General features: G+C 38.6%; 2 non-coding genes across 2 annotated transcripts; both read right to left on the reverse strand.

The window, feature by feature from the left end:
* Positions 1-10,023: 10,023 nt before the first annotated feature.
* Positions 10,024-10,095, reverse strand: trnae-uuc (transfer RNA glutamic acid (anticodon UUC)). The gene has a single exon. It is a non-coding gene; the product is annotated as a tRNA-Glu (tRNA).
* A 54-nt stretch (positions 10,096-10,149) lies between these two features.
* Positions 10,150-10,222, reverse strand: trnar-acg (transfer RNA arginine (anticodon ACG)). Its single transcript has one exon. It is a non-coding gene; the product is annotated as a tRNA-Arg (tRNA).
* Positions 10,223-11,078: the final 856 nt, after the last annotated feature.

Here is an 11,078-nt window from a genome sequence, read left to right on the forward strand (position 1 = left end):
TTTAATTCAAATCCATATTTTGGTGTGATTTATACACATGGGTTTGTCCATTCTGACTCTTGGATGCTTTATTATGTCCATTTTATGATGAAACAGGAAAAGACTTTGAAAATCATCTGTCATTTTCTGATCATGTTAAATATCAACACAACTAGACTGAAATATACAGGTAAGATATGCAACTAATTGTAACATGAACAGAGCAAGATATAAACTGATATCTACTGGTTTCCTGTCAGGGTTGTGGACTGTTTTCTGGTCACTAGAGGCCCCCACTGCCTTTTTGTTGGTGTCCAGTCTCTGTCATTATGTCTAATAGGTGTCTCCTGTGCTTTGTTTAGGTTTGTGTATTTAAGTCACCCTTTTCCTCCACAAATACTTTGCTTAGTGTTTCCTGTACCTTGATTAAGTCTAGGTCAGCCGTGTGCTCTGGTTTATGGCCTTGTCCTTAAAAGACTTTGTGCATCTGGTATAGTTCTTTGTTTTGATTGATTGACAAGTGCTCTTTTGAACGCCTTATGGATTTATTTTGTGGACTAATTAGAATGACTTTTTGGAAGTATTGACTTTGTTTTTTGATTAGACTCCTGTGAACCTTTTGTATGCTTTTGGATTAACCTTGTGGATTTTGGGGATTTATTCTTTGGAACTACTGTCAAGTCTTTTGAGCTGACTTGTTGGATTTGTTTTGTGGATTATTTGACCTGCATTATTATCTAATTAAAGATAAGTAAACATTTCTCCAGAACTGTGATCTGGTTATCTGCATTTGTGTTCAGCCCCCTTTGAATGTGTTCAAGTTTTCTCACTAGTCCTGCCCTCAGTCGCTGCCATAACCCTATGTTCCTTCATTGGACCACTTTTGATAGATACTGACTACTGCAGACTGGGAACATGCCCCAACAGCTGCAGTTTTGGAGATGCTCTGATCCAGTCGTATAGCCATCACAATTTGGCCCTTCTCCATACGCTCGCCCATTTTTTCTGCATCTAACACATCAGCTTTGAGGACAAAATTGTTTACTTGCTGTCTAATCCCACCCCCTAACAGGTGCCATGATGGTGTACAGAGGGGATGGACTCCTCACAGGGGGTGGGACTAGGTGATTCCCCTCACTCTCACTCATACTGACTTATATAATAGATATATAAATAAAAAAGGTCTGTCTCTAAATATCTGAGCTTTTCTTTCTTAGTAATTCTTATTTTTACACATACACACTGTTTGCACAGTAAAGTGTGTATATACACATACACATACACTACCGGTCAAAAGTTTTAGAACACCCCAATTATTCCAGTTATTTATTGCAATTCAAGTCGTTCAAGTCCAATGAATAGCTTGAAATGGTACAAAGGTAAGTGGTGAACTGCCAGAGGTTAAAAAAAAGGTAAGGTTCCCCAAAACTGAAAAATAATGTACATTTCAGAATTATACAAAAAGGCCTTTTTCAGGGAACACAAAATGGGTTAACAATTTAAAGCTGTTCTGCAGCAATGGAGGTTGATCAAGCCTTGAAAGCTGGTGCTACTAATTCCTACAGGTGTTCCAGCTTTTCTGGATTACTTACAACCCTCTCTGTCTGCATAAAAGCAGTGTTGGAACACACTGTGGTACCATACCCTCGTGAGCATCAGTTGAACAGTATTGTACTGCAGAAAGTAGCGTGTTGCTACAAAAATGGCGAGAAAAAGGCAATTAACAACGGAAGAGAGACAGACCATCATAACACTTAAAAATGTAGGTCTTTCCTACAGAGAAATTGCAAAGAAAGTCAAGGTGTCAGTGAGTACAGTTTCCTTCACCATCAAAAGGCACTCAGAAACTGGGGCAAACTCTGACAGGAAGAGGTCTGGCAGACCCAAAGCCACAACTGAGTCAGAGGACAAATTTCTGAGCGTTAACAGCTTGTGTGATAGGCAGCTCACAGGACAACAGCTTGATAGTGGTCGTAGTAAGCAAGTCTCAGTTTCAACTGTGAAGAGAAGACTTTGAGCTGCAGGTTTGACAGGACGAGTTGCAGCAAGAAAGCCATTACTAAGACGTCAGAATAAGACAAAGAGGCTTGCCTGGGCCATGAAACACCGCCATTGGACTACTGAAGACTGGAAGAAGGTATTATGGACTGATGAATCAAAATTTGAAATCTTCAGTTCATCACGCAGGATCTTTGTACGCCGTCGAGTAGGCGAAAGGATGGTTCCACAGTGTGTGGCATCAACTGTCAAACATGGAGGAGGAAGTGTGATGGTCTGGGGCTGTTTTGCTGGATCCAGGGTCGGTGACTTGTACAGAGTGAGAGGCACCCTGAACCAAAACGGCTACCACAGCATTCTGCAGCGCCATGCAATACCCTCTGGTATGCACCTAGTTGGTCAGGGGTTCATCCTACAGCAAGATAATGACCCAAAACATAAGTCCAAGCTATGCCAGAACTACCTCAGGAAAAAAGAACAAGATGGTAAGCTTGAAAACATGGAGTGGCCAGCACAGTCTCCAGACTTAAACCCCATGGAGCTGGTTTGGGATGAACTGGACAGAAGAGTGAAAGCAAAGCAACCAAGTGCCACACATTTATGGAAACTTCTGCAACAGATTTGGGAAGAACTTTCTGAAGAATATTTGATTTCTATTGTAGAAAGAATGCCACGAGTGTGTTCAGCTGTTATATCTGCCAAAGGTGGCTACTTCGATGAGTCAAAGGTTTAGAATACATTTTGGTCTATAAATTGATTCCATGATTTCTTTTTTAACTCCAGTTGCTTATTTGTACTATGCTTTCATTTCAGAGTGCAATGAGACATTAAACTGAATAATTTTCAATAAAAAACTGTAAAAATTGGGGTGTTCTAAAACTTTTGAACAGTGGTGTATACACATGCATAAACTTTTAAGCCATTACATTATGACCACCTGTCTAATATTGTTAGTCCTCCTTTTGCTGCCAAAAGAGCCCTGCAGCCCTGACCCATAGAGGTGTGGTCTTCACTAGATCTCTGAATGAATATATACATACACTATATTGCCAAAAGTATTCGCTCACCTGCCTTGACTCGCATAAGAAATTAAGTGACATCCCATTCCTAATCCATAGGGTTCAATATGACGTCGGTCCACCCTTTGCAGCTATAACAGCTTCAACTCTTCTGGGAAGGCTGTCCACAAGGTTTAGGAGTGTGTTTATGGGAATTTTTGACCATTCTTCCAGAAGGGTAATATGAGTAATTAAGGAATAATAATTAAAATAACAAGCATCAAAAGCTAATTTTATAACAATCACAGCCTGCTAAAAAAAGGACATTCTTAGGATAAATATTAAAATAAAATGTACATAATGAAGAGGGCTCTGGGATATGCAGTAGTTGGACATTTGGCCCATGTCATACATCATCTGTGTATCTTTAGTAAAGTACTGGACATGCTGAGGCTTACATACTGCTTCATTTTAGGGTTTAAAATGAGTTTCCACGTTAAAAAAACTGAAGCCAAAGTGATTATTTTGTTTGTTTGTTTTAACAGGATGCAGGTCGTGTACAGCTGGACTACGAGGCTCTGATTCGTTTCCTGAAGACTCCTTCTTATCAGGACTGGATTGCAGCAGAGCTCTCCGGGTCCTATGTAAGCTTATAAATGCTTGTGTAACATGACAAATGTTTAAATCTAAAAGATTTTGATGTGATAGAAAACAGGACTCCATTATGTAAAGCTAATTTCTTCTTGTAACTTTTCTCTTCTGTGCAGGTCTACCACTACAACTTCCTGGACATCTTTTTCGAGCTGCTTCTATTCGGCTATTTTACAAACAGCTCAATACCTGAGACAGTAAGAGTCTTATCAGGAGATTTAAAAGCCATGCTTGAATGTAGTTTCAGAACATGGTTTATTTCATCTCATTTTATTTTTCCATGTTGTTAACCCTGATATGACATGATATTAATGGAGCTTGTCGTCTTTCTTTCCTAAAGCTTAAGGGAGGATTCTTGGAGCGCCTGTTTGCTCTCATCAGCATGTGGGAGGTAGACGTGTGGAAGCCTGCAGCAAGGACCTACTTTAAAGTGCTTACTGTAAGTGTCTAATATCTTCTGATGCTGTGATCCACAAATTCTCAGTATTGTATCCTAAACTCAGTGACACTATGTTGGATTGTGACAGTGATGATGTAATTTGTCTATAGGATCAGCTTACAGATCTCGCTGAAGTGCTGTTTACTCAGCCCCCGGAGTTCTACCAAGACCCAGCAGCCTTAGCCAGCAAACTGAGACCTTTCCTCAGACAGCGTGTCCAGAAGATGATGGACATTTTGTGGAAGCTCTGAGCAATGTCCTTCCTTCTACCAAATTCCTCTTTTCTTTCTTCTGTTCCATTTCTTTTCCCTCACTTCTTTTCTATACATTGCTCAAGCTCTCCACACGTAAGTAGAAATTAATTTAATTCTTGTTTTTGATGAACTTAATATTAAAGTATACTCTTTTCTTCCCTACAGGTCTGTAGAGTGAACCCAGCACCCAAGGAGTAGTTTTAATATCCCTCATCCCTCATAGAGCGTCCCTTATCAATCTATCCCTCTATCCTTGTCTATATAGATAACTGCTAATAGTAATTAGTATAAATAGTAGCTGCAAATAATATTGTTGTAAATAAACTTATAGTTGTATAGTGTTTATATAGTTTACTTTAATAAATGTTTTCATTTGCTCCTATTACCATCTCATTCTGATTATTTTTAGTCATCAGTATGTCTATATAATTTTCCTTTAAAAAGCAACACAACACTAAATGAACTTTTCACTCATATACAAATCCTTTTTAAAGAACTTCAGAAACTTTGGTTTACTAAAATGTGAAAAATGACAAATAACATCCAACAAAATTCAGATATTTATAGTCTTTTAAAGTTTGTTTCCAAAATGTAGAAAAATCTGTAACATTTGGGGAATTGCACATTTACATTTAAGCATCCAGAGCACAGTTGTGTATAAAAAGTCTGAAATCTTGAGATAAAAATCTGAAAATCTAAATTGTAGAGGACTAAAAATGTGGATTTACAGTTTACACCAAATCACACCACTGTAGCACATCATTTATAATGCAGTTACTCTGAACTCTCAAGGTTACTCTTTAAGAAGAAATAGTTTATAATATCAGTAGTCTTTAAGGTGTTTTCCAAAATAAATAAATAAATAAAAATCCTGTTCATGAAAATGAAGGTTGGTTAGATGTTTAAAATGGAAAGGAATGCTTATTGTCTTTCAGTCATTCCAAAACACTGTTAGTGAAACACTAGAGTGATTTAATTTGTGTGTTTTTAGTACTTTCTAGTTTCTTAACAAAAGTACATTAAAGTACAGTAAATAAAAAATAAATAAATAAAACTGAACTCTGTTTCTTTCTCCAGTTTGGGCTTCAAGCAGTTTTATTATTTAGAAGGGGATGCTCATGATTTACAGCCATGTCCACAATTTTCTCCATATCATGCATTTATTGCTAGTCCCCCTTTTTTTCTTAAGGTTTCAGATCAAGTGACTGACTTTTTCTCACAAGAATTTCCCAGTTTTTAGTTTTGAAGTTTTTAGTTTCGAGGCATTTTTCCTGAACTTTAGTTGATGTTTCTATACTCCTCAGAATTCATTTTGCTTCTGCAATCAGCAGTTCCATCATCAGGCTCGTATTTTACAGATATGATAGCATGCTTCGATCTTGCGCAGTTTCTTTTCACCTCCACATTTTGATCCTGTTTTTGTGGGTAACTATTATTTTACATTTTGCAGTATTTTACATTTTGCATCTGAGGATGTGGACTTAAACTTTTTGTTTGTGTAGAAATGTAAAACTGTGGAATACAGAGACAATTAAAGCACACATTATAGAGTTCACTGTGCCTTAACCCATAAGAACCCAGACCACTTTCTCCTTCAGGGAAAATGATGGGGGACATAACACAGACTAAATAGATGCCAAATAACACATTTCTCAACTTTTTTTTCTTCAAAATACTACCCCCTACTGTCAGGGATCTGTAATGTTACATATATGTCACAATGGGCATTAAGCAGCCGGACCCATTTCTCATGAAACCCCATGAAATTTGTTTATGTGGCAATAACCTAGGCCAAATGGAAACATTTGAAGCAATTTCTTTCCTCAGTGAAACTAAGACGCACATCACATTTCTCACAGAGGGTGGTGGTTGCATTGATTTTGCAGAATTTGCAACGACCACACTTCACAGGCCAGTGTGCAACCTGGTCCACATGAACATCATCTGGAACTCCAACATGAACTTTCTTGGGAGGTGGTGGTGGAGTTGGTGTTGAGTGATAGACGGCCCCTTTGGGAATGCAGGAGAATAAGGCTAGTTGCAACCTCAGCCTGGAAGCTCCTTTGTTTCAGTGGCTTGTGGACACCAAGTAGTTTACAGTCACGGTGGGAGATCAGCCATGCATTGACATAGGCAAGCATTATGGTTTGACCTCCGTGACCTCATGTGGTACTTGTACCTTGTGATGCATGCATCTTGGAGGTCAACAAATGTTGTGGGAACAAAAAATCACATGTTTCTAGCAAATTCGAGAAAGGAAAGCAGGTCAGAAAGGTCAGTCGGGACTAATCATATTTTCAGCAATCCTTACACATAGACTAAAATGAAGAATGGATTGTCTCGATTGTTGTTAAAAAATGATTAAAAGCACATCAGACAGACACACTGCTCCACTGAATGACATTTATTTATTGAAAAATGCTCATAATTGCTATAACTTTCTATAGCGCTCTTTTGCACTTGCTTACTTCAGTTATGGTGATTCTGAGTATTTAGGGTAATGTTTTTTTTAAAAATTGCTCCACCAAACATTTTGGGATTAGGAAACACATTAACCGGTGTGGCTGTTATGTTTATATTGATTTTTGGACAACAATGGAGGTCTAAGGCACAGACAACTAAGCTAATACAGGCTGCAGACTCTCAGATATTCCTTGTGAGTAGAGGCGATTTATTGTTGGTGTTATGCCGGGTTCACACTGCACGATTTTCACAGTCATCGGATCACTGTTGCTTTCACACTGCACAACTATCTAGTGTAGCATTCAATCTGATTCAATCAAAATGTCAGAGTTCTCACGTGAGACTGGAAATGGAACCCCTATGGAGTCAATTCAATGCCACATATATTCGCAAAAGAATTCATGTGTTGCAAAAGAAAATAAAGTTTTGCAAACGCAAAAATGAAATTTGCTAGAAAAAAATAAGTTTTTAAAACAAAAAATAAAGAGTTGCAAAATATAAATGACTTAAATGTATTTGCGACGCTGCTTTTATTTTGCGTTTCAGTGAAATGTAAGTTTGCGCTTCACTTTTTATTTTTTTTTGTATATTTTATACTTTATATTTTTGTATATTTTTTGTTATATTTTTGTACCCTTAAATTGGGGTATTTTAGTATTTTTTGTTATATTCCTTCTTATTTTATTTATTACCTGTGCTTGTAGATACTGCTGGTGCCAGATTCCACAGCATACTTCAAAGCTCTTGTAGACTCCAAGCTTTGAAAGGTCTGAGCTGTTTTTGTATCGATAGGGCCTTACACAGTATTAGGCAAGTGGTTTTAATGTTATGGCTGATCGGTGTACATCATATCATCTGAGACAGTTATTTGTCATCATGCCCAAACTTAGCAATACATTAAACACCACAAATTGGATGGCAAAATAGACACATCCAATATGCGACCCTATGTCAATGCTTGTATGCATTATTCTAAGATGCGGTCCCTTATGCAGAATAACGTGTGAGGTCCTTTGTGACTTCTCATTTGCTTTGGGTACGATCAGTCTTGAAGTGAGTTGGCACCATTCTCCAGTCCCTCATCTGGCCAAAAGTGTTACCTTTTGTTAAAGGAATGCAGCTGATGTCTTGCCCAAACTGGAGTATAAGAAAATAAATATAAAGTATATTAGAGCTTCCAGATACAGTGAAATGGCAATAAGTACACAAAGATTCTGCAAAAAATGTGAAAATTTACAATCTATATAATGTTTAATTTATATCTTATATCTATTATATCTTGTGTTTAATACTCAAAATGTGAATAACCTGCAGGATGCTGCGCTACTCCCAAAAGATGACTGGAAATTGTGGATAGTTTCCTGCAGTATCTGTCTTTCTCTTCCCTGAAATTCATATGATATTATAACAAAACCGTCTATAAACATGGGACCAGATTAGACAACGCTGACTAGCAGTTTTTAAAAAACACACCTTTCCAGCATTAAGTTCAGAAATGGCTGCCAGAATCTGTTGTCTGGGCCCGTCTGTTTTAATCCCCAGCTCCTGCAGATCTCCATCAGTCAGAGTCAAAAAGGCCTCCATGTCTACCTGTAAATAAAACAATACAGGTAATTTACAGAGAGGAAAAAATCACATATGATTTGTGCACAATTTACTGAGTACAGCTCTAAGTCTACTTTGACAAGACTCTACAGGCTACAGGTGTAACTGCCATCTTCATGTTGCTTCACTGAAGTCCTATGTGGTCTGGGATTTGGTTGGGCCATTTAAGGACATTTAGAAAGTTGTTCCAAAGCCACTCCAGGGTCGTCTTGGATATATTCATGTTGTCGTTCTGAAAGGTTAAACCTTGTCTTAAAATCTGAGGCTCTAAAATCTGTGTCCACTGTGGAGCAAGTTTTCTTTAAGAACCTCTCTGTATTTCGGCTGCATTCATCCTTCCCTTAATTCTGACCCGTCTTTCCCCTCCTGCCACTGAGAAGTACTCCTGCCAACACCATGCTTCACAATAACAGTGGTAGTGCCCAAATATTGAGCAGTGCTTATATTCAGCAGCAGTTTTCATTTAGCTATTCCAACATAAAGCTCTTACTGATGGAGAACTTCTGAGATGGCTGTACTTCCAGCAAGTTCTCCCTTTTCTGCAGAGGACTTCTAAAGCTGTTAAAGTTGTCAGTGGGCTTTTGTTTTCTCTCTGATCAAAGCCATTCTAACCTGGTTACTGAGTTTGGCTGGATATCCTGTTGATTCCAAACATGTTTCCACAATGATAGAACCCACTGTGCTCCTTGGAACATTCAACACCTTAGATATGGTTTATACCTTTACCCTGCTCTATGTCTTGACACAATTTGCTCAGGGTGGTCTATGTATTTTGTAGATAGATGTGCACTGACCTTCATCAGTGATGCTGCCACTGCTGGAGCCACCACTACTTTTAGAACATGGTTGGGAAGAAGCAGAAGACAGGGTTTCACCAATTAGAGGCTTAGGAGTTGGGGATGGCGATGGAGTCAGGGTAGGGGATGTACTCTTAGATGTGGAGGAATTCCCAGACTGAGGTCTCTTTTTCAGATCAACCTTCTGTGGAGATTGTAGGCTAGTGTTAGGTTAGATTGATGGAAATGAACAATACTCATAAAACACACTGACTTGGTACAGTTAATATATAGTAGTTTCTATCAGAGATACACACTCGCTCACTTATTAAGACTATTTGTACAGTCCCCTCTGAAAATACTCAAATGTTTTTTTTATACTTTGAAGACAATTTGGCTTTAAGTTCCAAAAAAGTATATAAGGCTATAGACCAGAATTCTCAGATTTCATTTCCAGATATTTACATCTAGATGTGTAAACAACAACCGTTAAAGATAAATACAAACCTACTAAAATAAAGGTTAAACAAAGTTATTAAAATAAAAAGGTAAATCCCACACTGAAAAAAACATGAAAAAACAAAAAAACCTGACGCAGTAATTTGTTTGTAATCCGCTACTGTGCCACACTGTAATTATGCAAATACATTTGACTTGAATGACACGTCATTAGCGCGCACGATCCATTGATTGCCGTGGGCGGGCCATTGTTGCGATTAGCGGAGAACGATAAAATTGTGAGAGATTCGATTGGCTCGCTACGTTTTTGGTTTCTGTTGAGGAAGCGTTCCCGGCTGTTATTAACTGAGCGATTTGGTGAACTCCTTGCCAGCTCTGCGGCAAGCTCCAATAAAGTCACGTTCCCATACTGGGAGTTGAACCCGGGCCGCCTGGGTGAAAACCAGGAATCCTGACCGCTAGACCATATGGGAGGCCAATTCGGCAGCTGGAGTTTGGGGCACACCTCTGGGCTCTTAAAAGGCAGCCGAGCCAGCCAGGAGTCGAACCTAGAATCTTCTGATCCGTAGTCAGACGCATTATCCATTGCGCCACTGGCCCACGTGAGTTTTAAGGGGAGCGGGGTCATACCTGCTTATGCTTTTCAAGTGAAAAACGGCCAGAGGTCAAAAGCCATGCCTAGCGTTCAACAGTGATATGGAAAAGCCCACGGCCCAGTGACCGTGACCCAGATTCGAACCAGGGTTGCTGCAGCCACAACACAGAGTACTAACCACTATACGATCACAGCACCTGGGCCAGGAGCTAAACGGAGCTGCTACATGTTGTGATATGCGTTCTGGCGCCCCCTCTGGCCTGGTGCAGTGGCTTTTGATTTAGACATGATTGGAATAGTTGTAGTCTTTTTTGACACTATATCGAGAGACGATCTGATTCATACCCAAATGATACCTTCTGTGCTTTTTAAATAAAAAAATAAACAAACAAATAAATGAAAAAATCCTGCAACCCGGATACACTACATGATTAGTTCTACTGACACTGGGACTGACACTCACAGACACCGAGAGAGAAAATAAGCCAAAAGAGAGTTCTCCTCAGTTCATCAAGAAGCTTAAGAACGATTTAAGTTGAAGAGGTCAATGGTACTGTAGCTTTGGTTATATAGAGAAATATATAACTTAAATATATAACTTTAAATATATAACTTAAATATATAACTTTCTGTTATATACAGAAACACAGATGAGGCTTTGCACCCACACATAAACCTGATTAACATGTTTTAATGGTTTTCTTTTGTTTTATTTAAATTGTTGTTTTTAACTTATATAATAGTAAATACACTAGCTGTTCACTTTTGTATCTGTAAAAAGCTATAAGCTACTCCGAGAGACTTACATATTGGATCCAATTCCACAAAACCCTCCAGCAGAGTTCTGCTCATGAATGATGT

Source organism: Hemibagrus wyckioides, unplaced genomic scaffold (genome assembly GCF_019097595.1).
Source record: "Hemibagrus wyckioides isolate EC202008001 unplaced genomic scaffold, SWU_Hwy_1.0 Contig19, whole genome shotgun sequence".
NCBI classification, from domain to species: domain Eukaryota; kingdom Metazoa; phylum Chordata; class Actinopteri; order Siluriformes; family Bagridae; genus Hemibagrus; species Hemibagrus wyckioides.